The 26,215-nt window shown below is 42.6% G+C and overlaps 1 protein-coding gene across 8 annotated transcripts in view; it reads left to right on the forward strand.

Moving 5' to 3' along the window:
* LOC119646684 (dual 3',5'-cyclic-AMP and -GMP phosphodiesterase 11-like) overlaps positions 1-26,215 on the forward strand; it is a 506,073-nt gene that overhangs the window by 300,400 nt on the left and 179,458 nt on the right. Inside the window, exon 1 of one of the 8 annotated variants that reach the window (XM_038047239.1) lies at positions 17,897-19,102. The exons of 5 other annotated variants lie outside the window; for them this stretch is intronic. The gene's annotated coding sequence lies outside the window, so the exon portion shown is untranslated. Of the gene's footprint in view, positions 1-17,896; positions 19,103-26,215 lie in introns of those variants that run through there. 2 more of the 8 variants (XM_038047246.1, XM_038047240.1) reach the window with 2 other exon arrangements.

Below are 26,215 nucleotides of genomic sequence, written 5' to 3' on the forward strand. Positions count from 1 at the left end.
CATTTTCTTCGCAGTAAGATAATTTATCTAAACGAAAATATCCTTTTAAATTTGATGACTACTTACTTTCCATCTTGAAATTCGGTTGGATCACGCCGCGTTCATCTTTGCTCATTACATTACAGATTTCAGTCCTAATGACTGAAGAGAAAGGATGAGCAAGTTGAACTCCCAGAGAAATGAACCTTGACCCGAATGACTGATAAAATTTATTGTTGTCATTGTACATGATGATGATTATAATCGAAATGTTTTGCTGGTAACTGAATTTGAATAGAAAGATGAGATTGACATTACCACGGAGAAAGGGTGAATGTTTTCGATGATGTTGACATTTATTATATCGACTTCATCTATTGTTTTCTGTTTGTTAAGTAGCTTTGTTAGATTCTGTAGAATATTAGAGATAAATTGTTTCCTTTTCATAAAGTTTATCATGAGTATGGGGAGTGGCCACAAAACCATCCCAAGGACTGCTTTCTTCCTCAAGACAAGTATTTACTACTATTGAGACTTCCAGTATTGTTTTGAAGTGCATAAGGAATCGTGAACCAACAACTTTTATTTGTTAAAGGTGATATTGTCAATCTAAGGATAAAAGATCCTGAATCCCATCCTAACGTTCGCAGTTAGAAGTATCCTCATTATCACGTGTTATCTTTCCGGGGAAATTCCATATTTGCTTCCACTGGAGTTTCTAGCCAGTTTCCCGAGGTACAAATTCTGCTTTAGGACAGCTTCATCGTTTTTTTCGTGATACCAGATCTTTTTTTAATGTCTGTGCTTTTTCCAATTTTCTTTCTATGCGCAAGCATTTGTTATTAAGGACAGATGGCAGATATTTGAATTCCTCAATCAACTTTTTATAAGGTAACGCATTTTTCTCATCTATAGAGTAATAATAATAATCAACAATATTATCCTTAAGCCATCCATTCATAGTCAGGCTGTTCTGTCAGCCATACCTGAACAGTCCTCAGTCCATCCGACCACCTATTAAACTGAAAACACCATTCACGTACTGGCAAGTCGGACTACTCTGGCCGTGAAAGGCGTTGAGACGCAAAGCAGAGATACTTTTGTGTTTGAGCATTTATAAAAAACGTTTTACAACGATGAAGGTGCACATGAAATTCTTGCTTGTTGCCTAAACAGCCTGTGCCACGACCGTGGATAGGTCGCACCAACGCACACACGTACCGGTTGTAATTATTTCCTTTCTGGCCAGGCTTTTCAATAATCGGCCGCTTGAACAAACTGACAGATCCGCAGGATTCCATTCATGTTCCGAACACTGGTCAACTGGAGCGTCACTAATCGTGGATGGCGATCTTTGGAGTCGTGAGTTCCGCGAATGGAACATAGTTTTCCTTGTAGCCGCACGCTCTGCACACCCTTTGATTACCACTTTGTTTTATATCTCTCAAGGTTTCCGTGATCGTAATGTATGACTTTGAAAATTCCCTGGGGGAGTTAATACATCCATTCCCACCTATGTCTCGTTTTTAAATAGAGAGTCTAGCTACTCCATAATTGCAGATCCAATGCAGAAGCATCCCTTTGGTCTTGCGGTTCTTTCGTCATGAGTTGTCCCTCGTTCCGCCCTTCTTCTTCGCAGCTTTCCCGTCTGTGAAGCGAAGATGGAAAGGCTAAATCGTTTATCGAAATAGTTCCCAAAGCTATAATAGTAATGTTATATTGCGGAGACTGAGCAGTCAATTGCCAAACGTTGTTCGTTCTTTCAAAAGTCGCCTATTTTGACCACAATTTTCGAGTGAGTTGGTGATATCCGCGAGTTTCATAGTCAACAATGAACTGTGTATCAGAAGTTGGCTGGTAAGGCCTTTGTTTTCCGCTACCGTGTTTTTTGGCATACCCCGTTGTCCATCATTTCGAATGACCTGGGAGTTGGACTCCTTCTTCGCTGGTTCGACTCGTTGCAGTTCGTGTTGACATTATAGTTGATACTCGTCCATCGCTTCAACCGTGGTGTTTCCTGTTCACTTCTTAGTGGAATATAGAGCATCCACATAGTCAGATTGTGCTTCAGTTCTACTATCATCATACATACGCTGTGCAAATGATAAGCTCACAGCAGCGAGACAAACATAGACATCCATGACAGCTGGGATTCGGCCTCAGAGCAACAAGCTGGAGAGGCTTACGCTCTATCCCTCCACCATCGCGCCGCCAAACCGTAATTATGTCGAAATATGCTGTATGCATCTGCTCATTGAATTCCAGTTCCTTCAATGATACTTTTCCTCGAAAATTTCAGTTGCTATCGGTATCCATCGACAAGGAATACGCGCAATGGTCTGCGTTTGCCATTCAAAGATTGACGTTCGTTTATCTGCCAACTGTGTTGTCCTATGCCCATTTCTGGTTGGCAGTTCTTCGCGTATATAGGCTCATTTACCACAATCGAGCCGCTCTTGAACCACATATCCATTGTGATATGACTCCTGATTGTGACTCCCTACACCAATTGGTAGCGTTCAGATAAGTTGATATTTCCGTGATCTTATTTTTAGAGTTATCTGTTTGATCTTTCAGGGAAGCCCTACTCATCTTCCATTTTCTGGCTTTCGCTAGAGCCCGATAATTGCATATTAGGTTGTTTCTGTGTCCATAAGGCTTCGTTCTCAGCATCCTGATTCTCACTGTTGGACTGAACCGCATGTTCTGCACGTTACTGTATATTCAGTATGGTAGCCGAGCAGGAAGGGAGCTTCCAAAGGGCATCTGTAATGATGAAGGGGGTACGTTGCTCGCGAAATATATATTTACATTGAAAACTAACTCACTCAAAGCTCCTGAACGAGAGGTACATATGTCTATAATCTATTTCTATCTGAAGGGTAATTCGCACTGTCTTCAGCAGCACTGGTTTTGGAAGTGGCTGCTTACTTCCTTACCTGAACACTGTCCCTAATCGATATCCCTTAGAACAAGTAATCTGCATCGATACCGGAATTTGCTTTACTCTATCGGTATTGACTCTCGGTAGCCAAATTCTGCCAATATACCGCCTGGGAATCTCGTTCATCTTAGTTACATACAGTACCAGGCAATCCCGTGTAATATACTCGTAATGCCCCCGGACGATTTTAATCGTCAACGACAGGGTTCTGGCTCTTATAAGGTATGATCCAACAGGTAGTTAGCCACCATCTCCAAGAATTTCATCTCCATGTCATCTGTAGATGACTTGTCGTCACCTTATTGAAAAAAGCCTTCTGATGTGAAACTTATTGTACTGGAGTTTCCCTCTTGACAACTGTCGACCATCCTCTGGATTCTGCTTGAGTTGAATTTTGGTTACCTTGTGCGATTTCCTGGCAGAGTCAACATGCTAGGGTGAAGTAGGTGCATTACTTTACCATTTCTATTAGCCGATCTTGACACCTTTCTTTCGGTGTCTCGTTGCAGTTGATTAATTGTTGTCGGCCGCAATGTACAGTTATCGCATTGGCTGGAATTAGAAGCTCATAATATTCTATACTTTCCTGATCCCATATATATCCTTCCGCTTTTTTGCATGTTCATTCCATTCCTCATCTTCGGTAGCAATTTGTTAGAGAAAAGACTTCCATTCCAGAACAGTATGCGGCCTGGGCCTACCACAATCGAAAACTCCGTAACTCTCATCCCCTACCAAATTCGTTGATTTACTTTTTGTTACTCTTGTCGTCAAACGTCAACGCCATCGCAATTTATTTAGCCTGATTTTATCAATGATTGTCATTCGCGGTATTGCTCATAGATTTCATCGTAATATTGTCGTTGGAAACGCCTTATGCAGCGAGCCGAAGACTGGAGAAGCATGGTTTTTACTGAGCCAGGGGAAAGTCTTAGAATTTCTGGCATTGGTATAAAATGGGAAAAATTAGTGGAAGAAAAAGTAAAACGAAGTTCCATCAACCTCGAACAACTATCTTAAAGACGAAAAAATTGATCCGAGAATTGAAGATCTAAATCGGCAGAAAAGAGCGTGTTAATAATAAAATCAAACAGTGAAAGTGAATAACAGACATTTCGCTTAAAATTATAATATGAAAAGTAGGAAATGCACAAATATGTTGGCATCAGCACATTCACTCATCTACCGAGAATGTTTTCTTGAATGATCCAAAGAAGAAGTGAAAGTGGAAAGTGAAAGAATCTTGAGCGTACAAGTTGGGTTATTTAAACTTGACATTATTATAAAAAGATGGATCTTGGTCTACAGACATACTGTGGGCATGCGTTTTGCTATGATGCCAGGAAAATTCGTTTCAAAGACTAAAAACATGTACTGTATGTAACTTCCTAACTTCTCAAGAACAACCTATCGAAATGAAATTTGTGTTCAATAAGTTTAATTGATCACTCAAGGGTGAGTGTCAATTTATTTCGGTTGAAGACTTGCCTAAGTACTGGCGAAGAATTGTTGCTGTTGTTGTTTAAGATATTTAGTGATGACAAGCGATAGATCGAACTTTGATTGATCTTAGGTCAGAATTTGCAGCGCGCACTGAATTGAATATCGCAACTTGGTCAAGTGGTGCACGTTACCAAATAAATGAAACCCAACAGGCTGTATAGTCTCATGTGATACGTGCTTTCAGGATAGGTTCCAGCAGTGTGTGAAATTCTTATACATCAAAACTACCCCCACTTTTCTGCAATACACTCGCTGAAATACCGTGAAGTATTACATTATGGGGAGCACTCTGGTCTCTATCGTCACGTTACAAACCTGCATGCGACCGATTGTGACTATTGTGGTGTTTATGATAATCTCATTCTGATGGGTTGTGAGCCCAATATCTACATTAATGGCGTTTTAAATCATCCCCTCCGCTTCGTGTATATCGGGTAATAAAAAATATTTTACTCCCGGGAAACGATGGAACTATTTCCCGTAAGACGATGGAAATATTTCCTGTAAGGGACACCATATGAGTTTAAAAAGTCTGTTTACGCGGAAAGCACTCCACAAACATACGTGGGCCTCTCCAGATGGAACCACTTTCAGCTAAATTGACCACGTGCTGATTGAACATATAGGGGAGCCAATATAGACTCGGATCACTATCTCGTTGGCATGGTGCTCCGAGATCGAATAACAACACCACCCAGAATCCCCTTTGACAATCAGGTGAGAGTTAACATTGAAGCCATCCACAGCACAGCCCTCCACAACACCTATAAAGGGGAAATTGATGCCACAATAACCGCAGTTAACAGAGATCCTGGAGATGAAGCATCAACAAATGATCTTCACAATTACCTGAAGAACGTTATCATAAATACGGCCACAAACATACTTGACCCCAGTCGAAAAAAGGGTCGGAACCGCTGCTTCCACGATGAATGTAAGCTAGCAACGGAACAGAACAATGCTGCATACCGAGTATTGTTGCATTCTCAAAGAACGAGGGCACGCGCGGAGACTTACCATGAACTCCGGCGAGCGGAGAAGCGACTTCACAGACGGAAAAAGGAAGCCAGGGAGAACCAACAGGTCTGTGAACTGGAAAAGTACAGGGAGCAACCGCACCAGGCGCGGACGTTTTACTTAGAAGTCAGCAGGATAAGACCTATTCTGATGAACTGCTCAACAACCAGAACATCGCCGAGTTAGAGGTCCCGCCAACTGAAGAAGACGAACAACCAAGTATAAAAGAAACTGCGTGCAATTCATCGGCTTTAAACCCTTAAGTCGCCATTACCCGATAGAGTTACAGCCAAATTGGTTAAATATGGAGGCAACCAATTACACCAAGTGGTTCATCAACATATGCTCACGATATGGGCAGCGAATCAATGCGGAGTCGCTCCGGATGGATTTGCTCTTTTTCTTCGGTAGTGATGGTACACCTTGTTTGCTAAAAGGTCACTCGAAAGCATCTTATTCGCGCTGGGCACTATCAACGCGATAGGGCGGTATGCAAAACTCACTTTGCTTTGATTTATTTGCAGCGTCGTCCACTACATCCGCTAGGTAGAAGTTGCGTCTTTAGTCTAAGCGCCGTTAAAGCTCAAGATGGCAGAGTCTATCAACCCCAGGTATCTAATGATCGATTTGGAGTCGACCTCATTATTACCAACCCGGCATATCTAGCTTTGATGACATAAAAGGTTTGTTTTACTTCCATATTTCCCCACCCTCGAGGTGCTTCGCAACCGGTAAATAGTCTGTACAACCGACCAACGTTGCCTGCTCGGGCACGCGAAGATCATGCACTCCATGATATTCCATAGCAGGGGCCCCAATATGGAACCTTGAGGAACATCTACTGTCACAATATAATTTTTTAGGCCCGTAGCTCATCTCATACCAGAGAAGCCTTCTTGAAAGGTAACTCTCAGTTAACCGAAGTAAGTAGCCACAAACACCCAATTCAACTAAGGTACTGTTAATCCAACTTACATTAATCAAATTCAGGACATTCTGAACATCTATCATAACCACTGTGCAGCGCTTATTAGTTTGCTTGCTAAAAGTCATCCCATTGTGATACATAGTCACGGCCAACCCCAAACCACCTACTAGCTTGTTGAAACAAGGTGGCTTTTTGAATATCACCTTCTCGAACATCTTCCCCATAGTATATGAAAGCCAGGTAAGGTGGTATGAAAATAGAAGCCGGGTAGCGTTTAGACTTTGATATCACAACCAACTTCTGTGTCTTCTATTGGGCTGAAGTCATTCCTTCTACCGTGTGCGATTGAAATGTGTTTATGAACTATTGGAGTCTAGTTTTAGCAGACAACTTCAAAGCTTTGTTGGTTCGCAGATCTTTAGTAGTTTCTCTTCCGTAACCCCAGGAATTGAAAAGGCATCCTTTTGAATCGTCTACCTTCCTTCAGAGTTGCTCACAGAAAACGCTGCAATTATTTTCGACAGGAACAGCCGGCATGTTATTTTTCGTCATGAATCTTATTCATTACAGCTTCGTAATCCCCTCGAGTTTTTATTAGTCTCAAGGTACAGCTTGCTGTAGGAATCTTGGTTCGTTTGTAGTATGGCTTTTTTAAGGCTAGTTCGATGAAGCCGGTATTCTTCCTCCTGTCTCCGATGTTCTGGTTTCTCTTTTGACCTATGGAAAAGTTCCCACGTTAAATTTCCTAATTCCGAAAAGCGTTTTGTTTCTTGCTATAATGTAAATGCGTAGAAAATTGTAGCGTCGCATATCATATTTATGAATTTGTCCACCTCTCATATAGAGTATATTCTGAAGTGGTTCCGCTTTTGTTATACTTATCTTACCTCTCCACATAAAAAAAACAAAAATATAAAGGTAAAAATAAAGCCGGAAAGCTGCATGTGGAATGCATCCACAACCTTCCTGCATGAGTCCCTTGAAGAACTACTTTAAGGAGCGATGACGCTGAAAAGCTCTACTAAAATTTTTATGAGCTACATCTTTAAAGACAATTAAAATTAGACTCTTTAGACTGTTCCACCTAGATTTTCGCTAACTGCCACGAACTCACACTTTTAGCATAACCTTAAGAATAGACGCTTTCTCTGCGTTGGTGTTACTATTTACGGATCCGGCTTTTGGCGTACCTATCTGTTAATCTCTTTGTTACCAGTAATGCTAGTCAGAATCGTTTCGTACAGTCGACCCAGTTTTAACAGCACAAGACCAAACGTCTTAATATGGTATTGTCATTCATTGCTGATAACATCCATTGACTGTCCCACTCGATTCCAAAAGTGCGAACCTGTCAGTTTGACCTTAGACACTATTCTGACGCAAAGCTATTTAGAATGTTCGATAACTTCATCCTCGCCACAAAACAAACAGCGTATTAAAGAATCTGCCTGTTAGCCTCTTATGATCAATTTGACCATCATATAAGTCGTATAGCTTCGAGGATTTTCAAAATCACCATGAAAAACAGGGGAAATGACGATTTATTGGCCGCAGATGTGTCCCAATAGCCTTGGGACAGAGAATTCGATCGTGGAAATTGAAATTTACCTTTTGTTTTTGCCATAGCTTTAAGTTTTAAGTGGAAATGAAATCGATCTCTGTGGGTGGCTGCCTGGTCCTTTAATCCCACCTACCCTTGTAAAAGACGTCACACCTTGGCTGGGAGTTTGTTGCAGTTTATCTTCATCTTTTCTTCTCGTTCTTGCCGTGCTTTTCTACTATAGTGAGGTAAGCAATCTTCAAAAGAAAAATGTTGATTATATCACGACTACTCCTGCTTAACTTCACAACTCAGTAAAAATACCCTTTTAACTATTGCAGTCAAGGCAAGTGGCCTTCTTTGGAAGTTTAATAATCGCTTAACCAGGATAGGACTGCTAGGATATCGAAACAGGTAATTGCAGCCCATATGGCTTTTATTTACGGCGCAAGCCTGTTCCTATTCTTTTTGATCGGCATGCATGGTGGTTTGGTTTGCTACTCGCTTAGTTTTCGCCACTTTTAGTGACAACCAATAATTTCTGGCCAAAGTTTCGCTTGAACTCATCAAAATACAATTGAATTAACGAAGATAACCCTAACAAAGGTGCGTAATTATCAAATTGGGCAATTCAACATTGATTGCAGGTTTTGAAGGGATGATATAGTTCCTCACTCTTGTACTCACTGCATACTCCTTGAAAATAAAATTTATCTCAAGCGTCACCACATATGCCAGTGGTTCACTCACTCGTCCATGCACCGTTGGTAGGCCTTTAGCTCCCTCCCCGCATTCAGTCTTTTGTGCGGCTCATCTTCGGAGCATCACTCGGACGGTTGTTGACTTGTCTATATGTTTAAACTCGTGAATCCACGCCTCATCACCATAATTATGAGTTCCATGAAAGTCGGGTCATTATTCACTTCAAAAATCGATGTCCGCGCGGTACTTTTTAATCATTGGGTATATGATATTCCTCAAACGTGATGTCACTACAGGGTCCTATGAATCATACCAAAATCGTTCACCCTATTAAATAGCTATCGATAAGCGGGACCAAGTGACTGAGCATACCAAACGTCCTCCTTTCTGGATTCCAATTGGCTTAGTTGGATGGGCTATTCACTGTACAGTACTTGTTAGTACTATCATTTCAGTTTGATCACGACAATAGCTGATCTGGCTATATGAATTTTCGGTCTAATGAGCCCTCCAGAGTAATCTGTTATACATTATTCGCTCTAGTATTTTCACCATAGGTTACATAGGTTTGTACGAGGATGGTTCAACAGAAAGTTTGCCAGCTATAGGCAGAAACAGTAGCCTTTGGGCATCCTCCGAGCATGCCTCAAATAGCTCCACAAATATGTGAAGAATGGACTTCACAGGAGTCTGTTTGGTATGTCGTAAAAGCCCGGTTCTTTTCTATCTCCCAGTGTACTGCAAATATCCAGCACTTCTTTCGTCAGTATTATGGGTATCATTGCCATGTCTAAAGGTCCCTAGAGACCATTACCCGGACTGTGCTGCTGAGTAAATAAACTCTGAACAATTTTTACGGGGTGATCAGAACACCTGTCTGACCTTTGAATCTTATTACATTCCTGTAGGGGCTTCCTCATGGGTTAATATTCACATCTATGCATAATTGTTTAAAGCATTTCCCTTCCTTCACTATGTAGCTAACTTGTAGCTTTCCTTAGCTAGCACAGTGCTATTCACTGCTTCATGCCGATTAAGAATCAGAAAATTTATTGTTCCACTAACAATTGGGCTTTATACGGGAGAAAGTACAACGTCCTGGAATTGATGAATTCCAATGCCCTTCATGGTAGGGAAGACTCCTCCGTAGCCTCTCCCGTAAATGTTCGCTCGTCAATTGCTTTCGAAGATCACCCTGAAGTATCTTTTATTCTTGCACCTTCGTCAATCGTTGTGGGAAAGGCTAATGATAGGCAGATTCACAAACGAGCAGGATCCTGCTTTTCGGTTGATAAATATTGTTGACCAATATGATGAGTAATTGCGTGAAGACCTCAAAAAACAACAAGTTCTTGCACTCATTAGTTAACTTCCCCAGTCACCGCAATGAATCTTGGTTTCGGTCCTTTTGCATCCAAGGCCAACTTGTTCTTGAAGTCAGTCAGTTTGAGCAACTATAGGCGAAGTATCTGCCGTCTATTTCTGCTTATATAAATCAAGTTACAGACTGTATCGCTTGATTGCCGTAAGCCCACAACGTCGCTTCACCTCAATCTGCAACGTGTTGAGTAATTCTGAATTGGTTAAGAGCCATTTGAATCGTCCTCATTTTTCCACCGTAGTTAAGGTCTTTTTGCACTCAAGACACTAACCAATATCAGTATACATGAGCCTTTTCTTCGGCCTCTTCTACATCAGATCAAATCGATTAGAGGCTGTTGTACACGCCCACGCCACATGTCCGAACAAAAAACATTTGAGGCATCTTTTCAAAAAGGTCTGCTTCAATACGAACCTTACCAACGTCCAGGAGCGTACTACTACCCGGATGTCTAAATATGATGCACCACCATAAGGGACTCTAACTTAAACAGCAGTTTTCTTGCTTCAAAGTAACCTCGTCTAGGACTTTGCACAGAACAGAGATTTTATGCATTTAGTTTTTGTTGATCCTGTTAAAATTCGGTGGCCTTTCCTTGAATATAATAGTATGCAAGCTAGAAATAATCGCTTCGGGACAGTTCCTCATTTTTTCCCTGTGCGTCATTTTACCCACTAAAACATCTATAGGACAACAGTATGAACTTCTGTCATTTCTATGTGGTAAGGAATATCCCCTCGGGCATGCACGCTTCGAACAAATCAACGAAACTGTCCGGTTTGGATTTCACCGTGAGCTTATCCGTCCTATTTGGTACTCCTTCACGACTCGGAACTTTGTTATCACCTATCCTGCTGCAGATCTCCAACGTATGTGCTTACTGCTGGAATTCTGAAAACTCTGAAAAGTCTCGGTGCCACTCTCTTGTTGCGAGAATAACCCTGGATGATTTTCAATAAGAGGATAGGGCACATGATCACAATTCTACAGGCATCCGCCTCAGAATAGCCCTCCTTAAAACCCTCCTCCAGCAAACATTTCACTGGTTGGCCAGCTTAAGATTTTTGCGGGCTTCCTTATATGCATGCTCTTTTTGCATCTGATCGATCCTACTTACCGCCCTCTGGCTCGGTGGCAGCTTGATCGAAGGCCGGCTAGTTCACTATTCCACCAGTTGTTGAGGAATGTAGATCTCCTTGGCTCTTTTCGGGCGGATGCCAGCGCTAGTAGCTTAGTCTAGCCGAGTGAGTTTCTGGTGCTTTTGTAGACCAACCTGATGTCCTCTTCGGCTTTGGGCATGTAGTTTTCCTACGATGTAGGTGTCTTCATAGTTCGAACCCAGTGATCACTGTGGGTATAGTCCTCCCTAACGCCTCGCTAATGCCAAGACATACAACTCACCAATGCAGGACTAAGAAATGTCAGCTGTACGATTTCCTTCATTGGCCAGAACTAGGTCTAACTGCCGAGAAGCCTTTAATAGACTTCGACCCGTTGCGTTATTCTCACTGCTCCGCCATTCAAGGGCCAACGTATTAAAATCATCGGCAATCATCTTCTTCCTTAGGTTATGAACAAGGTTGCTACTGGCCGACTGACTCATGGTGCATTGTATAGGTGCCTACCGCAAGCCCATATCGCCACTCCGTCGACTCTGTGATCCATACGTTCCCGTGAAGATTCCTGTATGGTTCACTTACGATGGCAATCTCCATTTAAGGTCATGTTTGTTTGTTCAAATAAATCATGAGTACAATGATTGAGATTTATTTGAATAAACTTCATTTTTACAGTGCAGTCAACGCGTTCCTAAAATCCAAATATTAACTACTTCTGGCGATATCCCGGTTATTCTGTCCCCTATTTTCTTCGCACAATAAGCATTTGGGATCCCTATTGTATTCCTTGGTAATATGGCATTTACCCCACATGTTCTGCATTGTTCAGAGCGAACGATGCCGCCGGTACATGGTTTCGGAAAGTGTCCAAACATCAGGAAATTGGAGCACTTCTTTAGAAAGATCTGTTCCGTTACACCGCAAGTAATTCATCCAATTTGAACTTGTTCTACGGCCGACAACTTCTACGTGGCCTTCACTGACAGTCGCATTGTAGCCGTTTGAGTACTGCCATAAAATTTTCTCAGAGTCACCTTGAATTCTTCACCGAATTCGTCCAACTTGAATTATTGTTTCAAGGTAGTGCAAATTTCTTCTCTGGATATCACCTTATCGAGGTCCTTCCACTGCATATAGATCTCATGTTTTTAGGAATCTGAGGAAGGTGACATTCTCTCGAAGCGAGTTTATAACTTGGTTGCGAAAGCCATCAGTTTTCTCTATAGTGGATTTTTTAAGTTCAAACAAGAGTTTCACTTTCTGAGTTTTTCGGATTTTGCTGACATTTGCGCTTACGCTTCTTAGGTCGGGGTCAGCTTTGACCTTTTTTGGTATCTCCGCATACGATAGATTTCCCTTGCTAGAGATTACAATTGCTTCTGGACGAATTCCCACCTTTGGTTTTTTTCAACCGTTTTGATTTTCTTCTGGTCTCGCTTCGCTAGCCGACACTTCTACTTTGGGTATAACATATGTTTCCCCCTTCTGAACTTTTAGTTCCGCTTGTCGTTGTGTTTCCTGACGTGTTTTTTTCTTTTTAAGTGCTTGTTTATTCCTTAAAAGTTCCCCTCGCACCTGGCACTCTTTTGATTGTCCGGAACTCGCTGGCCTTGCGCTTTGATGTCACTGTTGGGGCGGCAGGTTTCGAATTTCCCTCGGGTCTTCTTCCTTCCACCTGCGACCTGTTATAGAGCACCCCGATGACGCTCATCATGTTCTAAATAGCTTGGTGCACATTTTGTACGTGACAAATTCGGACAGCTCAACTATTTTAGTCCCAAACTGCATAAAAACCAGTTCTTCTGGATAAGGGCTCCACTTTCGGCCGGATTACTCATGTTACGAAGCCACGAAAGGAGCCTCGGGTAGGGCTGACAACCCTACATGGAAAACCGATGTTATGATGCCACGAAAGGAGCTTCGGACAGGATGGATCTTACAACGACGAACCCGGCCTCATTAACGTCCACGCCCCTACAGAGGAGACTGCGGAGTCGGAGAAGGATACCTTCTACGAGACAGTAGAACGAAGCCTCGAAGCCTGTCCCAGATATGATATCAAAATCATTTTAACAGCCAAGTAGGGAAAGAGCCCGTATTTAGGCGATACGTTGGCTCCAGTAGCTTATACGAAAAAACAATGGATTGCGGATTATTCAATTAGCAGGGTCACACGAAATGGTTGTTAGAAGTACCTGGTTTGCGCGGAAAGCGGTCCACAAACATACGTGGGCCTCTCCAGACGGGACCACTTTCAATCAAATTGACCACGTGTTGATCGAACGCCGCCACCTCTCAGCCTTGATGAATGTCAGAACATATAGGGAAGCCGGTATAGGCTCGGATCACTATCACGTTTGCATGGTGCTCCGAGCTGGAAGAACAGTACCACCTAGAATCCCCTCTGACAATCAGGTGAGAGTGAACACTGAAGCCATCCACAACACAGTCCTCCGCGACACTCATAAGAGAGAAATGGATCCCGCAGTAACCGCAGTCAACAGAGGACCTGGAGATGAAGCATCAACAAATGATCTTCACAATCACCTGAAGAACGTTATCATGGATACGGCCACAAACATACGTGGCCCCAGCCGCAAAAGGAGTCGGAACGGCTGATTTGACATGAATGTAAGCTAGCAACGGAACGGAAGAATGCCGCATACCGAGTAACGTTGCATTCTCAAAGAACGCGAGCACGCGCAGAGACTTATCACGAACTCCGCCGAGCGGAGAAGCGACTTCACAGACGGAAAAAGGAACCCTGGGAGAACCAACAAGTCTGTGAACTAGAAAAGTACAGAGAGCAACCGCACCACGCGCGGAAGTTTTACCAACAAATCAGCAGGATGAAGCCTTATACACCACGATGCTCATTCATTCCGAGACAAAGAGGGAAATCTGATTTCCGACAGAATGGGCATATTAGAGCGATGGGTTGAATACTTTGATGACCTACTGAACAACCAGAACATCTGCGAGTTGGAGGTCCCGCCAACTGAAGACGACGGACAAATACTGCCACCACCAAGGCTAGGAGAAATAGTCCGTGCAATTCATCGGCTAAAAAATCATAAGTCGCCAGGAGCCGATGGAATTACAGCCGACTTGGTTAAATATGGAGGCGACCAGTTACACCAAGTGGTTCATCAACTTGTGCGCAAGGTATGGGACAGCGAATCAATGCCTGACGATCGGCAACGAGGCATTATCTATCTCATACATAAAAAGGGAGATATCACACAGTGCAGCAATTATAGAGGTGTCACGTTGCTGAGTACCATCTATAAGATATTCTCCACTATCTTGCTAGGCCGGGTAGACCCATACGCCCAGAAGATCATTGGCCCATACTAAAGAGGCTTCACTCCAGGCAAATCTGCTGATCAGATTTTCTCTCTGTGGCAAGCGATGGAATGTTGGAATATGGACACCAGTTGCACCATCTATTCATCGACTTTAAAGCAGCCTATGATAGCATAGCCAGGGTAAAACTGTACACGGCCATGAGAGAATTCGGTATCCCGACCAAATTAATAAGACTGACTAGGCTGACCCTGACCAATATCACTCTCAAGACCATTCGACATCAACAACGGTCTACGACAAGGGGATGCGCTATCATGCGTCCTATTTAACCTGCCCCTCGAGAAAGTGATCCGTGATGCTGAGGCAAATGCAGGAGTTACGATCGTCTTCAAGTCCACCCAACTACTGGCCTATGCTGACGATATCGACATCACGGGAAGAACCAGCCGAGACGTACAAACTGCCTTCATCCAGATCGAGCAGGCGGCGCGACATCTTGGGCTGCACATCAATGAAGGCAAGACAAAATATATGGTGGCAACGTCAGCACCGAAGACGAATCAACCAACAACATCAAACCGCACTGGTCAAACACGAAGAAAAATAAGGATAGGAGAATACAACTTTGAGACCGTTGACAATTGACAACAGCTACGATGATGAAATCCACGCACGGTTGTTGTCAGCCAACAGAGCCTATTTCAGCTTGGAAAAACTGTTCCGCTCGAAATGTCTCACCATAGAGTCAAAGCTCTTACTGTAGACAATGATCTTGTCAGTTCTCATGTATACCTCGGAGACTTGCGTTCTTAGCAAGAAAAATTGCGAACGCTTGGCCGCGTTTTAGAGAAGAATCCTCCGAAGAATTTTCGGCCCCCTACATGAGGATGGACGATTCGGTAGCCTACACAATGACGAAATCTATGAGCGATACAATGACCGTCCGGTTGTGGATAAAATTCGGCTCAATAGGTTACGGTGGGCAGGTCACTTGATCCATATGGATGAGAATGATCCCACCCAGAAAGTCTATAAGGGCAATATCTATGGAAGAAAAAGAAGACGAGGCAAACCCTGCCTAAGAGCTTTTAGGGATATCGAATCGGTGGACCTCGGCGCAAAACCGGGATGTCTGGAGTTCCTTATTAAGGCAGGCCTAGACCGAATACCGGTTGTTGCGCCGTTGATGATGATGACTCATTTTACAGGCTCCATCACCTTTATCATTGACTAAGCTTCTATGAGCTTTCTCTCTTGCCGTCTTTGGCATTGGAGAAATTCTTAAAATTGATGAGCTTCTCCTGAATGAGTGTATTTCTTGGTCTTGGAGCACGTCTTAAGCAGAAGCGATTGTCGAACTCGCTTTCTATGGTCAGACGTCTCCTTTCGGCCCCCACATTTTCTGCCTTTGTTGTTAGCATTCTTGGCAGAATTATGCTTCGTTTGAACACCACCTTCTTCAAATCTAAAACACTTGTAGCATTAAATGGAATGCTGGTCAAGTTGTGCACCACCGAGACACTCGCTTGAAGGATATCGACGGCCGGGAACCCGCTTGCTCATCCCACACGTTGTTCAGGCCTCAAAATACCCCCCTCAAATCAAGTTAATTACAGTATATTACTAGGTTTTGGGAAAATTCACTAAAAAACCTCCTTTAACTTTATCCTAGAATCATAAGCCTGGTAATTTAGGCTATAGTATAAAGCATGATATCCTCAAGTTTAGTGCAAATCGTGTTATTACTGACAAACTAACGGTAACTCAGCATCGGCCACCTTCCTGGCGCTAGCTTTTTTGGCATTATTTTGGCCCTACCCAGGCTTCAATACTCTTTCCTCAAAGTAAGTGAGCAGTTGGTTCCTTAGGTGTCCTGTCTACTTTTCTTGTGCCCATTTGGTAGCTTGTACTTCTGCGGGTAAAATGTCGGATATCACTTGTGTTGACTGTGTTGCCGCAGAAGCAGTAGCTTGATGGTTTTCCTCGTATTTTTTCCCTCCCTCAACTTAACAACCTTTCTCCCGTTATCCATATTTCAGAATGTTTAGAGAGTTCCTTTGAACCATGCCTTTCAGAGCTTTAGATATTGCACAAGATCCCTCACTCGCTTACCGCCCTTGATATGGAGGAAAATGACGTTCAAAAGTTTGATGGGAATCGTACTATAATTAACAAAGTTATAATACGTGGTCTGTGGCAATTTGCTGTAGGTGACACAGCATAGAATACCAATATCATATTAAAGTCAATTGTCTGGTATAAAATGTACATACAATGGCCTATCAACTGCGTCCAAATGGAATGATGGTGTAAGAAATATTCTGACCTATGAAATACACAAAATCTTTCATACCTGAATCGCCGAACCTCCGAAATCCCACTTGTGTCTAGTTCACTAGTCAATATTATTTTGAGGCGATTTCGTTTCGAACCCAATCTAGACATTCATATCAGGTATGCACATAGCTCGGAAAATTATATCTGCCAGATTCTTTGGGACAGAACAGGCCTTCAAATTTCCACTCTGTTGAGTTGCTCGCCTTACCATGAAAACACACTGAAACTGTACCGCTCGTAAGTCTGTGATTTGGAGAAAGGTCTACCAAAATTCTGAAATTTATGTAAATCTAAGAATTATGCTAGGAAATCCATTCAGATTTATGCTGAAGACATAAAGTGAATGCATCTTTTCGGAATTAGGTTCGGCTTAATGTGGGCTTGACTTAAAAAACAAGTGGTTTGGCAATTTGACCGATAACAGCCTACAACCGCGGTAATGAGTGCAAGCTTATCTCGGAAACAATGAAAACTACCGGATTTGAAGTGGAATCAAATCAGCATCGCCCGCTCCGTAAACCATATCTCGGGATTAATTTTGATTGAATCGATTTCATTTTTGGTCGGTCTTGCGGTCAAAGACCAAACACTCCGGCTAAGAAACACGTTATCAACCTGACCCACTCAATTGGAAATTATTGAAATAGTGTAAAACGATAAAGGTTGGTTCCACTTCCGGCGGGGGCCATTATATACGCGCCGCTGTGGGTGCGATAGTTCCTCATTCCGCTGGAGTGTTCGCTCCAACTCCGCACTAACTCTGGCATGTTGGGAAGTTGTTTGGTCAGCACGCGGGGGAATACCACCCACAAGTAGTCTGTGTTTGCCAACATATGCACATTTTGCTAACCGCCCGTGTTTGTCGTTACGTTACGAATGCATGGGATCCCCCGGCGAGTGTTGGAAGAGGAGCCAGCCGGCTTTTGGCGCGCAATCGCAGTCTTATCTTGATGAATGGAAGCTTTTCGGAGTGAATGCTTTCCGAGCGAAGACGGGCGAATTCGCTGCTGCTTGGAATCGAGCTCAAATACTTGAACATTGTCCTTAGTTCGGGGACTACTCTGTACAAGCAAATTGTCCGTCATTTGGTTGACTTGCGAGTACGCTCCGCGGATGGTTGTTTTGCGCTGTGGACTCCAACTGTTTTTCGGAGTAAAAGCTTCCGCGGGTGGTTTGTTTGGGTAGGAAAACGTGAATAATGCTATGTGCATGTGTGCTCTAGCGGCGATATTACCTCGTCGGCAACGGAATAATAGTCTCCGCGCTATTCGAATCTACTTCGACAGATAGTACACTCCGGACTATGCTTTACCGCAGATGGATCAGATTCGGAACAGCTAGTTGAGTTCTTCAGTCGATCTGAAGTTGAGCTACTACTGATCGGTCGCCCCCAGCTGTAGAACGTGAATTAGTGACGGAAATTGCTAGTTCGACGATTCGGCGCTTTTCCAATCGAGGTCTCGTGCTAAGTGGGCATGCAGTGATACCGCAATTAGTTGAAAGATCGCGATTGCCGCTAGTATCTTATATCTTAGAGAAAACAGCGCGATCCAATTAGGAATTCATACGTGCGTTAGTCAGTCCGTGCGGAAAGCATGAATTGGTGGTTCATTTGAAAAGCAGGAAGCGCAGACGAGTGGGAGAGCGAACAAAAACTAGTTCGGAGACGGCGCGATCATTCTGATAATAATAACATCAGGTCTGAGCCGAGCACTCGGGGCGCTTGCCACCGTATCTACTGAGCAACAACAACGAGTACTATGTCGACGACAAAACATCTTATTTACAACCTTTATCAGTTGGGAATTTCTTCTTCTTCGCGCTGATGATAATTCCGTTGATTTTTTTGATCGCGTAGCTGAAGTTACTGAGAGTGCACAGGGTCTTATCTAGTGTTTGAGTTTTGTTCTTGAACTGTTTCCAGTTTTCTTGTTTCCCATTTATTTGTTTTCCCTGCGAGTGTGTTTCGAGTGATGAAGTCAATTTGCGGTGAGGTTTTCGTGGTGTAGTGGTGATCGTGGAAATTAGCATTGCATTGATCACTTAGTGTGAATACGATCACATGTGAAAAAAGTTGCGCGAAAAATGTGCGAGACTTTGACTACGGTAGCAGCGGTAGCCTCTCATGACGTTCTAATGAGGCTTGGCTAGAGCGGCTTAACTGAAAAAGATCAGCTATTTCAGTGCGATCGCGCCCAGAGTGACGCATTTTTCCAAGACGCGTGTACGCCGTGACTGTCACGTTAGTGGGACGCAAAACGAGTGTATTTCATGTGAAGTTAGAAAAGTCCGGTTGCAGAGGGGAATAGCCCTAGGCGGAAAACATTAACAACATCATCATCTGGTACTTTGTATTTCTTGAATTTTAGATAAATAAGTATCTTTTGGTATTCTTTAAATGCAAGCATACTCACTTTCCCTTGGGGCATACAGCTGTATAGGCATGCGTAATGCTGGGGTCGGTATCCACTCACTGTTCTTTGAATGCGCTGTCTCCACTGACTAAATGCTCCAGAAGCTGCCACTCTCTTCTCACAAATCCTCAGCTAATTCTGCAGAACAACTGCAAGTGGAGCAATGAAATCTCACTGTCTTCCTTGTAGTGGAAAATTTTCTTGATTATTTCCGAGATGTTTGATTCTGCCCACATTCAGGAATATGACGAAGTGCGGTGTTACTGATAATTGTATTGACACTTTTATTGGAATTTCTGATAGAGTTCTTGGATTCCATTGATTTGGATTTCGATGAATTGAGGGTTTATATTTGTTTCTTTGTACATATATAACGTTCTGAACTTTTTTCTTCATATTTGTGTTCAACTGACTGTGGATCATTGTATGAACAAGTGAAATTGTCTGGCAGGTCGTCAACTGTGTATCGATGGTGCCTTCAAGTGGTTCAAGAGCTCCCTAAAAGTTGATTGCAATATTTGATTCCCAGGAAGCTGTATGGCGGCTCATGTGTAATCATGACTCTTGTCTTGGCGCACCCATAAATATTCACCTTCTCGTTGATTTTCCCACAGATTTTATAGATGAATTAGTTTTTGTTCGAGTATCTCACAACCCTTTCCTCAGTTTGAGGTCGAACTGTCGTAAAGTACAAAATTGATTAATTTTGATTAGGTAGGTATTTTCTGCTAGACTCAAATCCTATATATGAAAAGGCAAATTTCAAGAATTTATTACCGAGTTCGCAGAGTTATTTGTATCAATCAAGTAAGCCAACTGAGATCGGTTCATAAGGGATACACACATTCCTAAATGGCCACTTCACCATAGGCAACACGCCTACCAGAAAGGCAAATCCACGGAGACAGCACTCCATGAACTTACGGCAAAAATTGAAAAGGCGATGTCCGAAAAAGAATACGCCTTAGGCGCATTCATGGACATCGAAGGTGTCTTCAATTATGCCTGATTTGCGCCAATTTGTGATGCGGCAAGACAGCATGGAATCGAACCGCTTCCAGTTGGATCCTTCACATGCTAGAGTGAAGAAAAATCCACATATCGGTCGGCCAGAAGTCTATTGAAGCAGGATATCTCAGGGAGGGGTTCTCTCTACACTGTTATGGCTCTTGGTGGTTGATACCCTGCTGTGGCTCCTGGAGGACAAAAAAGACTTCGCGCAAGCATTTGCGGACGACCTAGCCGTAATAATTACCGGCCAGTTTGCGGACACAGTATGTGACCGCCTGAATGCAACTCTGCATATAATCCACAGCTGGTGCCTCTGCAATGGACTCACGGTGAACGCTAGGAAGACTGGACTAGTTATGTTCACTAGCCAGCTGACACAAACAGTCAAGTACTTAGGAGTACATTTCGACTCCAAGTTAACGTGAAAGCATCATATCCAGGAACAATATCAGAAATCCTGCAGAATGCTCTGGTGCTGTAGGAGTGCGATAGGTAAGACCTGGGGACTTTCACCAAAACGGATATTCTGGATGTATACAACCATAATAAAACCCATTTTGATGTATGCATGTAACGTTTGGTGAACACTGAACTTTACTAACAGCAGGAAGCTGCGAGGGCAGATTCAGAGACTTGGTTGCCTAAGTATTACTGGAACAATGAGTACTACGCCGACTGCGGCACTTGAAGCTATCCTAAATTTACCCCCTATTCACTTGGGAGGTGAAGCGGAAAGCGGCCAACGACGCATATAGGCTCAATACCATTGGGACGTGGAAAGGCAGCCAATCCAACGGGCATGCCTCTATCTGGAAATTCCTTGAAAAACATTCGGTAGCCCTGATGCCGACCGATCATATGGTTTCCAGATTCGTCTTTGAAAAGACATACACTGTCGTAATCACCGAAAGAGAAGAATGGTCGACAAATGGCCATGAGTCTTTTCAGATTACAGACCTAATAATCTTCACCGACGGGTCAGTCACGGAGGATGGATCGGATCCTCCGAGAATCCGATTATAGAACTGGCCCGACCCCTCGGAAAAATGACGACCATATTCCAGGCGGAGGTGTATGCCATTTCATTGGCAGCAGAAGAATGTCTGCACAAAAGTGAAGGGGACGCACCACTCGAATCTGTTCCGACAGTCGGGCGGCATTATCAGCACTAAATGGCTACAACATATCAAGCCAGTTGGTGTGGAGTTGTCATCAGGTGCTGCTGAAATTTGGCCGACTGAATGAAACATTCCTGATGTGGGTGCCGGGGCACTCTAACATCGCCGGTAATGAGGAGGCTGACAGACTGGCTCGCCGAGGGTCTGGATCCACAATGGTGGGGTCAGAACCAGCTCTTGGAATCTGACCATCTACTGTCAAGTCTACTCTGAAGGGTGAAATTGCAAAGATTCACACAACCGAGTTGAGAAATTTGGACTCTTGCCGGCAAGCGAAAATCCTTGTGAAGGAGCCTAGGGCCACTAGAGCGGCATTTTTGTTGTCCCTTAAGAAATGAGACATGAAAACCCTAGTAGGGCTTTTGACGGGACACTGCCCCTTAAACTACCATATGGAAAAGATTGTGGTAGTGGTTTCGGCTGTGTGCAGCCAATGTGAGGAGGAGGGGGAGACAGCCCTGCACTTTTTATGCAGCTGTCCGGCATCCTCAGATCTCAGACGAAGACACCTTGGCAAGGTTTTCTCCAATGAAGAATCTGCACACTCTCTGCCTCTTGAAAATGTTCTCAGATTCGCTAAAGCCTGCGAATACCGTAGGCGGGAAGCCATTGAATAGGCAACTTACGGGGATAGTACAATGGGCCTAATAATGGCCTGAGTGCTCGGAGCTGCGGCTCTCCCCAGTTAACTAAACTAACTAACTAAGCCAACTGACATAGCGTCTCCTTCATTCCTGTTGTACCCCAAGGCTTTCAAAACCGTATGCAATAAAGATCAGCCTTGCCATGTCGCGGGGATTACTGGTCAATTTATACAATTTGTTTTCATTTCTTCTCTGGTTTGAACCGAGAATTCGAACAGTATCGTGTACGGTGTATCGTCTTTTTCTTCTTGATCGGTGGCGCTATTATGCTCAGTCATAGGTCTATCGAGTCGAGAGGCTCTCTTTGTTTCGATTGGTCTTTTGATCATTTGCCATCGATTTCAAGAGTTGTGTTGACCATTCAAAAATTAGTCGTTGGGTGTTTCACGGGTATTTTTTCAGTGTAGGTGCCCTTCTATGGACTGTACTGTTCTAGAACGGAAGGCAAGGATCTTGCTTCCGCAGCTTAACAGTGTAACAGTTATTGGAAGTTCTTCAAGTCATCCTTTTTTGGGAGTCGTCCTTTGCTGGTGCCATTTGTCCTTATGATACTGTCCTTTTGCGATATTTTTGTCGCAGATTTTCTAGCCTCTACCACCATTTTACATAAAAGTTTATTTCAGTTCCATGTTGTTCTGTTTCAAGAGAGAAATTTATCCTTTTTGACTCTCATATCACGTTTCATTGGAAATATGTCATTTCTCGTTTGGCTTTCACTTACTTGGTTACTAATAATTGCTCTTGTTTGCTCCTGTTCTGGTTCTTATTTTCAACTAGTCTTTCGTCCCGTTAACTCCCTCTTAAACTTGCCGATCGAACTTGTTTTGCCGCTTTGGTGACCTGTTTGAAGGTCCTTCGCACGTGGCTTCGAATTGTTTGTGACTCTGATGATGGTGGTGAATCTTGCCTGATATATTCACTCTATTGCTTTTTTTTGAAATGGTCTTTTGCCCTAACGTATTTTTGTGCCCTCGTTCCTTATCCCGGGCGATTTTTTTCGTTGAATTCATATCTATGCTGCATTCACTAAGGACTGCGTCCTTTCATCTTTGATTTTGCTTTTAAGTCCATAAGTAAACACAAGGCGAATGCTCGCTTTATAAATACCCGCCACTGTTGCGATCTGAAGTTTATCTTTTGAAAGGGTGTTCTTGGCGGGCTATCAGAGAAGCGAGTTTTGTGCATGGGAGAACTGGCTTATGTAGTAGACTACTTTAATTTCTCGGATCTCGATGCTTAAACACTTGTCAACTAGAGGGTTCGCCTTCTCTTTCAAGGATCTCTACCGGATACTTCGATGCGCGATGTTTTGAAAGCTTCCTATACAATTTGATTTGATATGTTCTTCATATAATCGATCTTGAATAAGCTTCAAGATCTGCTTTTTCTTGAGGTGGAATCTCTCTATCTCAGTCGCGAGAGATATCGATCCACTAGATGAATAGTTGCAGGGGTGTAAGTGGGAGTGAAGAATGCTAGTAGCTTAAAGACGAGTCCGTAGTGCCATACAAGGTTAAATGCCTTTTGTTTTATCAAAGAAACAGGTTTCTTGTCGTTAATTATGAGCAAGACGTCGTTTAACAAATGGAAACCCTGGGATTGTATTGCTCTCATCAAAGTGCTCATCATTGATCGATTTGATGGTCCGTTCAACGATTTTGGCAGAAATTAAGAAGATAGAAGTTGGTCTGTAGCTATTGTGCTGTAAAGGATTCTCATTCTTTTTTGGGACGATTGTGATCTGGGCTCACCTTTAGCTCCTCTGTATTGCGAACATCATTCCAATATGGTGGACGTAAACCCTCTCTGCAAACTATTTCGAATCAGTGTCCAGACGTCAATAGTGCTATCCCAAAATTTTGAACTTATGATTGGAGTCTGTTTGTCTATTTCGATAAAGAAACCGTTTCTTAAAAAACGCATTTCCCTAAATTCCCTAAATTTTTATGTATTTTGGTTCAAGTCCTCAACCTCTTTTTTCGTCCAACTTCGGACTCCGAAGCCATAAAAGACTAAGAAGATGCCTGTTTTTATTAACCTTCCTTTTTAAGGTTTCGTGTGATGCGAAACTTTATTAAAATCGGTTCGATGCTTGTCTGTCTTCAGACCCGATTTATTGTGGAGCAACTCAACCTATTGTCATGAAATTTGTTGAGAAGGTGTGGTTTGTGGTGTTTTTAATGGGGGCTCCCTATACATACAAAAGGGGAGTGTAAGTCATTTTTCACAGAATAAAGTCATGGGCTCAATTAGTACCTTTCGAAACTACTATTTTTGATATTGGATGACATATATTGGAAACCAGGTTCAAAATGTGCGACCCAAAAGAACCTATTCAGCCGCAAAATCTGAAAAAAATCACATTGATGCATCTAGGCTTCAAAATACATCCTATGAAGATATCTGCCCAAATAAAGTTAAAGATGTTATATTATTACATTTTGGAAATTTATTCTAACTTCCTTTAAGTTCATTCTACAAGTATGATTTGGCGTCAGTATAAGTGATAATATAGGATATAATTCTGTAACCCATTCAAACTATTATTAAAAAAGGTACATTTTAGTTCTCATTTTTAAGGTTTTCTGTAAAATAAAACCTCACTAAAGTCGGTTTCGTGTCTGACTATCCGTCCGTCTGTCTGACACACTTATAAGGCTAGTGTTGATAGGAAGTAGGCGATGATTTATTGCTAACATATTTCAATAGCCGGCTTCACTGGTGCGTAGTGGATCGTTCTGATCTGAAGCCTCCTTGATATTTCTGAATAATGTTTTCGGTGGCCATTTTTATCATTGCTTTTTATAAGATGTACACCACAATATAATACCGACCATCCTTAGCCAATCTCATTCCATATATTCACTATAAGTTTATGATTTCGACAAAGCTCTATGCCAGCCCTTTTTGTGCAAAAGAAAACCTTAATAGTTAATAATAGGCTAGGATGTGTTTAGAGATTGGATGCAACATGCAGCTCCAAACACTAAGGCCTTTTATTAGGACAATTACTCTACTCCCTAAACCGTCTATTCAACGGCTTTCTATTTGCAGCTTTTGGAAATATGAGAAGGTTTTGCAGAGGCGGAAAGTGGAAAAATCCATTCCAAGATTTTTTTATCTTAGGCCTGAGAAGGCCAAGCAATTGCATGTGAAATGCAGAGTCCTCTCGTCTTCGTCACATTGGGTGCTTAGATACTGGCATTTTGTGGGGTCCGTAGTTGCTGTTTTCGCTTCTTGTCACTTCATTTGTGGAATGTGAGGATGCTGATATTACAGAGCACTCGTTCGATAAATGGATAACATATTTCAAAGCTGTAGTTCAGTTTCAGGAAAACTTACCTTTATATTCTTTTCCTTCTGTTGTTTCAATCACTGGTACTGCTATTAATTGATTTCTGTGTATGTCCGCAAAATGATGACATTGGGACAATTTAAGAATTTAAACTCTCGACTCTATTGATGCCTGATCAAGTGATACAGAACCGGACTATTTTCTAGAAGTGGATGTTTCGTCTTTCAGAAAGTTTTTGCCCGATTTTCTGTTGAAAGAAACTAATCAAGCACAGCTCAAAATATTATACTTTTCCGACTAGCAGCCGTTTATATGAAAATGGTAGAGAAATTAGGTAGAGACACTAAAATCTTCCACTTTCAGTAGAGAGAGACCACCACTGTTTTTTTTTTTGAGCGTCCATAAAAAACTGGCTTAGAAAGCAAACCAGGGGATAAATTTACATTAAAAAGATGGGGTGTTTGAGAGATATCGATCATTGAATTATTGACGTCAATCCCGAAAATGTGACTTGCTTCTTCTGAAATAGTCAAGTAGCTTCCGCATTTCGCAGACATATTAACTAAATGGGATCATATCTGTATGTTCGTAGTTCTACCAGTCTGGGAAAACAATATTGGTGTTTGAGACGCTGAGAGAAAGTTTTTCTATGGCACTTAGGCTCGCATAGCCCTGTGCGCATCGAAAAATTTACCAAATCAGCGCAGTTAGAAAGTAATGCATTCATCCGTTCATAGGCCCGAATGCCTGATAAAGGCTGCACATTCCAGAATTCTCTGAAAAATATTTTTTCTTTGCATTTAGTTGATCTTATCGTGAGTAGTGTTATGCAAATATAGCTTCCTACCAATGTTGCCGTATTAGTTTTTGAAGATGTGATGGCATTCAGATTTTGCAATAAGTTCGCCTCCCACC

The sequence above is a fragment of the Hermetia illucens genome, chromosome 1 (assembly GCF_905115235.1).
Source record: "Hermetia illucens chromosome 1, iHerIll2.2.curated.20191125, whole genome shotgun sequence".
NCBI classification, from domain to species: domain Eukaryota; kingdom Metazoa; phylum Arthropoda; class Insecta; order Diptera; family Stratiomyidae; genus Hermetia; species Hermetia illucens.